Here is a 6,383-nt window from a genome sequence, read left to right on the forward strand (position 1 = left end):
AGAAAGTGCTTAACAAATGCCATAAAAGAACAACAACAAAAAAACCCAACAGTACAGCAGTTTACAGTCTATGGAAGCTAAGCCCTTTGATACTCTTCCGACCTTTAACCTCACTTCTTGTCTTATGCCGTTGAATCATTTCCGACCCATAGTGACACCACTGACACATCTCTCCCGGAATGCCCTGATCTCCATCTGCAATCATTCTGGTAGTGTATCCGTAGAGTTTTCTTGATAAAAAATATGGAAGTGGTTTACCATTGCCGCCTTCCGCGCAGTAAACTGGAGTCTCCGACCTCGACTCTCTCCCATGCTGCTGCTGCTCAGCACAGGTGAGTTTTGACTTGTGGCAGATTGCCTTCCTCTCGCTAGCCACTGCCCAAGCTAGGAATGGAATGGATAGGCCTCTGCTTGACTCTCCCTCCCATAGTCGAGACTGGTAGAGTACTGGAAACTCTCCAGGTGCAGCCCTGAGAGGGGAACCACACATTACTTGCGTATATATCTTTACATTCTGTATCTTCCTCCAACTTGTCATTTATTTTAGTGTCTGGATCCCCTGCTAGATTGTAAATTCCTTATTGATTAGGTCCCATAATTAATAATAATTTAATAATTTTGGTATTTGTTAAGCACTTGCTATGTGCAAAGCACTGTTCTAAGCGCTGGAGAGGGTACAAGGTGATCAGGTTGTCGCATGTGGGGCTCACAGTCTTAATCCCCATTTTACAGATGAGGTAACTGAGGCACAGAGAAGTTAAGTGACTTGCCCAAAGTCACACAACTGACAAGCGGCGGAGCTGGTATTTGAACCCATGACCTCTGACTCCTAAGCCCCTGCTCTTTCCACTGAGCCACACTGCTTTCTTCCAAGATCTTAGTAGCGCTCTGCAAGGAGTAAGCTCCGCTCAGTAAATACTGAGTCTGATTGATTAGAACCTTAAGGACAAACTGCAGGGATCAAGTCTACTAACTCAACCATATTAACCCAGGTGTTTAGCACAGTGCTCTGCACATAATAGGAGCTTAATAAATATGATTGATTGACAAAGGCATTTATCTCTCCCTAACAGATAAGCAAATGGGCAATGTCTTTTCAGTGAGGGTCTCTAACTCTGGCTGCTGGCTACAGAAGGGATAGCCAGAGGGGCTTTTTCTTCCTCTCTCCCAAAGGCTGGTAGAGAGGAATTTGCACTCCCACCAGTTACTGGGGAAATAATCCCAGACCCCAATTTTTCTGACTCCTAGAATCCTGTCAATGAAGACAGAAGCTGCTCTTCTGCAATGATGCTTCAGAGGCTCTGGGTTCTAATCCCAGTTCTGCCATTTGACTGCTGTGTGACTTTAGGCAAGTCACTTCTCTGTGTCTCATTTACTTTATCTGTAATTATCTTGTACCTCCCTCAGTGTTTAGTACAGTGCCTGGCACATAGCAGGTGCTAAACAAATACCATTACAAAAAAACAACAAAAAACCCCAAACTTTAATATGTTCAACTTCCAGAGTGATTGAAAGGAAAATTCTGCAGGTAAACTGGGCTCCGGTTTCACTCCCAGTGACAGTTACATTGTGCCAGCTACAAAATATGAAGGTGCCTTTGTTCACAAAGTCATCAAAACAAATGAACAAACATTGTTCTTCTTAGGGAACGAATCTTAACCTGAGAACTCATTTCTGCAGTTTTCACAAATCATCAAATGCTAGGAGAAAATCTCAAGTGGATGAACGCAAGGAGCATCCATTTTTCACTCTCTGAGGTTCAGTGGAAGACTGAGAAAGTGAACAGCTTGAGTTGCCAAACTCAATCTGCTGGATGCAGAAAATGTCAGAGAGCTTACCAAAGTCTGATTTTGGTCACGTACAAAGTTCAGTGCAAGTTGAACTTGCTTTTGAAGACTTGGGGTTGGCTTTTAAAGTCCATTTTCCAAGTCCACTGTAATGCTGTGTATGTTTGGAGTGCAAGGATTGTTAAGGCCTGAAGCCCTTTGTTTTGCACCATCCCTTCAGCCAGCCAGATTTTCATTCTTTGCCCTGCTTGGTTTATTGCGTCTCCCATCACCCCTGCTATGAAGGATGTAGTCTTCCTTTTCCAGAATAGTGTAGGATCGGGATCCGGTAGTGGTTTGAGGGATGAGTTTTGAGTTTTGGACTGAAAACTGATTTTACCAATTCCTGTGACCAGTGGAGACACTGATTGAGCCAGGTCCCTGGGATCTGATCTGTTTCTGGTCATCCATGATTTAGTTGGATGACCTTGGCCAAGACACTGAATTTCTCTCTGCCTCAATTACCTCATCTGTTAAATGGTTATATGAATACCTCTCCCTACCTCACCTTGAGAAGCAGAATGGCCTAGTGGATAGAACATGGGCCGGCCTGGAGGTCAGAAGGACCTGGGTTCTAATACCAGCTTTGCTATGTGTTTGCCATGTGACCTTGGGCAAGTTACTTTGCCTTCCTGTGCCTCATTTACCTCATCTGTAAAATGGGGATTAATACTTTGAGCCCCACGTGAGACTGTCCAACCTGATTAGCTTGTATCTGTCCCAGTGCTTAGCATAATGCCTGGCATATAGTAAGTGTTAAACAAATAATGTAAAAAACCCAATGTTATAAGGCTAAAATTAAATCATTCAATTAATCAGTTAATTGCATTTATTGCACTGCACTAAACTCTGAGAGTTTACATTCTAAGATCGGAGAATCCATTTCAGCTCACCTAAGGAACCGGTTGGGACTCTCGCTATTATGTATTCCCTTCCCATATCCCACTCAGCGAAGGTCTGATGTGGTAAACTGGTTTCAGGACTCATTCTTCCTAACCCTGTCACTCCACCTGGTGCAAAGTAGCGCAGGAGGGTGACATTGTTGGAATTGCTCTAGATGTCTGTAGTAGGGCCAGGTCTCAAGGCCACTCCTTCAAATTTTGACTAAGTCTTGATGTACACTGTTTTGAATCTGCCAAAAGGACTCTCTAGGCTTTCTGATTTGGTTTAAAGATATAAGTGCTACTGGGGGCAGTGAGAAGGGAAGTTCCAAGGGTTTAAGTGCTGTGGAAGTGCTGAAGTGGCATAAGGACAGAAATAGAATGGGGAGAAGAAGCATCAATCAGGGAATGCCTCCTGGAGGAGGTGTGATTTCAGAAGGACTTGGAGGAAGAGGAAAGCAGTGGTCTGCCAGATGTGAAGCAGAAGGGAGTTACAGGCAAAAGGGAGAACATGAACAGGAGGACAGTGGCAAGACGGGGAATTGTATTTAAATATATTGATGTCTGTTTATTTGTGTCAACGTCTGTCTCTCCCCCTCTAGATTGTGGGAGGGATTGTCACTCTTTATTATTGTATTGTACTTTCCCAAGCAGTTAGCACAGTGCTCTGCACACAGTAAGCACTTAATAAATATGACTGAATGGATGAATGAAGAATGAGGCATAGTGAGCAGGTTGGCTAGAGAGGATTGTAGTGTGCAGGCTGGCTTGTAGAGAGAGAGCTGAGAGATCTTTCAAGCTGAAGATGAGGAGGTTTCTGTGTGATGTGGAGAGGAATGGGCATTGCTCAGAGATGATGTTTTAGAAAACTGATATGGCTAGCAGCACGAACTATGGACTGGAGAGGGGAGAAGCTGCAGGCAGGGAGGTTGATGAGGAGATTGTGTCAATGATTTCTGTGTCACCAATGGAGAGCAAATGGTTTTGTGCAGGGTTTGCCAGTTCATATTGGCGCCCAACCTCGGTCTCCTTCAGGTTAATTGTCAGTCTACCTTACATTGTTGATTCTTGAAAGCAAATCTAGTTGTCTCTTTTTTCTTCTTGTATTAGCTTCTAAAGCCCAAGCATCACTGTGTTGGTTCTCACTTTAGTGGAAAGAGTTTCCCTTTCTGACACTAGCTTCCTGGTTCCTTGACGAATCCTCAGGCATGACTGCAAGGAATAGGTTGACAGCCCTGCTTTACTCCACTGGTGCTGTGGAAAGCTTCCAGAGCAGAGGGCATATCTGCTAATTCTCTTATATTGTATTCTCCCGAGCACTTTGTGCAGTTCTCTGCACATAGTAAGTGCTCAATAAATGCCACTGATTGAATGATTGTTTGATTCGAAAGCATCTCCAGTTCTGTCAAGGACAGCCAGCTCATGATAGCTCTCAGTCCTAAAATGTTAATGAACCTGTCAGAGCAGCCAACATTTTCCAGTAGAGTTCATATGGTCTGCTGATTTTTGCCAGATGTTTTCTTCAGATCTACTGTCATATCATAATAATGATAATAGTGGCATTTATTAAGCACTTACTATGTGCAAGGCACTGTTCTAAGCGCTGGGAGTATACAAGGTGATCAGGTTGTCCCACAGGGGGCTCACAGTCTTCATCCCCATTTTACAGATGACGTAACTGAGGCCCAGAGAAGTTAAGTGACTTGCCCAAAGTCACACAGCTAAGTGGCAGAGTCAGGATTCGACCTCTGACTCCAAAGTCCGTGCTCTTTCCACTGAGCCATGCTGCTTCTCTGATGTCATATGGTGGCAGGGGTGGGAAGTGCCCAGTCCCAGGCCCAGGAGCCGAACATAAGCCGTGGCAACCCTGACATTTGAGGTATGACCAGCTAGCCATGCTACACAACTGTCCTCCGATTGGCCCTTTCCCGTTCTCACGCACAGTGAGTCCTGCGTCCTAGATCAAGAGCAAAAGGCAAAGTGGCTGGAGGAGAGGAGGGGCTTTGGTTGGCCCTGGTTGCCCCTGACCCCTTTCTCCAATTCCTTCTGGCAGGCAGCAGGAGCAGCTGGCACGTTTGCCCTATCTTAATTCTGCCACTGCGTGAGGCGGGCGGTGCAAGAGTCCTCATCCTTGTAAGACTAAAAAAGGCTCTATGAACAGCCACTTCAATTGTGTAATTCTAATTTGGACAGAAAATAGAATTGAGGCCGTGCAGAAACTGACTGGGGAGTGGTGGAAAGAAACAATAGATCACCAAAAAGGCCTGACTCATAAGACTTTTTTTAGTGGTATTGTTTTAATGGTATACCCTCCCTAAACACTTATGTACATATCTATAAATTATATATTATAAATTAATGTCTATCTACCCCTCTAGACTGTAAGGTCACTGTGGGCTTGGAACACAGCTACCAACTCTGTTTTACTCTCCCAAGCACATAGTAAGTGCTCAATAAATATCACTGATTGATTGACTTGTTAACCATTTATTATATGCCAGGCACTGTACTAAGTGCTGGGGTTGATACAAGCTAACCGGGTAGTACACAGTCCATCTCCCACATGGGCCTGATTTTACAGGTGAGGTAAATGAGGCCCAGATAGGTTAAGTGACTTGCCCAAGGTCACACAACAGACAAGTGGTGGAGCTGGGATTAGAATAGAGGTCCTCTGACTCCCAGCTTGTGCTCTTTCCATTAAGCCATGCTTCTTCCCTAAGAATTTATATTCCACTCAAGTTTATACTGATGTTTCAGGGCGGCTTTTGTTCTAATTGATCTGATTCACTTACTCCAAGGATTGTCCCTCCTGCCTTGGCCCCCTCCCCTCCCTTCCTCCCCACAAATTCAACATACATCTCACCGTGGTGGGTGTCTGTGTAACAGCTAGAAATAGGGGGATGCCTGCTGCAGCTATGCCAGCTTAGGGACAAGTTTTTTGACTAAAGGATGTTTTGTAAGGTGGATAGGTTCAACAGGAATTCTGAAACTATTCAGCAAAATGGGTGGCAAAAACTGCAGCAAGGTGCTGCTGGCTCATGGCGCCATGACACAGTGGTCACTTTGGCTGGCATGGAGGAGAGAGGGAGGGCAATGATGTGCCAGCCGCCATCATTATACTCACTTCCTTTATGAAAGTGCTCTGTCCTGAAGACTTCCCACACACCAGAAGTGATGTTGATGGTATTTATTCAATGCAAACCCTATACCAGGCCCTCACTGTTCCCAGAATTGGGGGAAATACAAGGTTATCGGATTGGACACAATCTCTGACCCACCCAGGGCTTACAGTCTGAGGGAGAATAGTTATTTTCTTCCCATTTGACAGATGAGGAGACTGAGGAACACAGAAGTTAAGTAGCTTGCTTAAGGTCACCCAGCAGGCAAGTGGTTGTGCTGGGGGAGTAGAATCCACATCTTCTGACTAGCAGTCCTATGCTCTTCCTACCAGGCTGTCTCATCAGAAATGATGGGATGGAGGCTCATTTGCTGAGGGAATACATCATCGCCATCATTATCGCCTTCTAAATGGATTCTGATTTTCCTCAGCCATAGATTGTAGGTGGAAATAAATTGGTCTCTGAAAGACTCCTGGATCCCTCCAGGTATTCCACAAGGAAGTCCACCTTTCCTGAGTCAATGGATACATGTTTGTGAAAAAGAGGTTAAGTTCGGG

General features: G+C 44.8%; 1 non-coding gene across 1 annotated transcript; it reads right to left on the minus strand.

The window, feature by feature from the left end:
* Window positions 1-342: 342 nt before the first annotated feature.
* Window positions 343-480, minus strand: LOC119938807. The gene has a single exon (XR_005454511.1). It is a non-coding gene; the product is annotated as a small nucleolar RNA SNORA7 (small nucleolar RNA).
* Window positions 481-6,383: the final 5,903 nt, after the last annotated feature.

This window comes from Tachyglossus aculeatus, chromosome 16 (assembly GCF_015852505.1).
Source record: "Tachyglossus aculeatus isolate mTacAcu1 chromosome 16, mTacAcu1.pri, whole genome shotgun sequence".
Classification (NCBI taxonomy): Eukaryota; Metazoa; Chordata; class Mammalia; order Monotremata; family Tachyglossidae; genus Tachyglossus; species Tachyglossus aculeatus.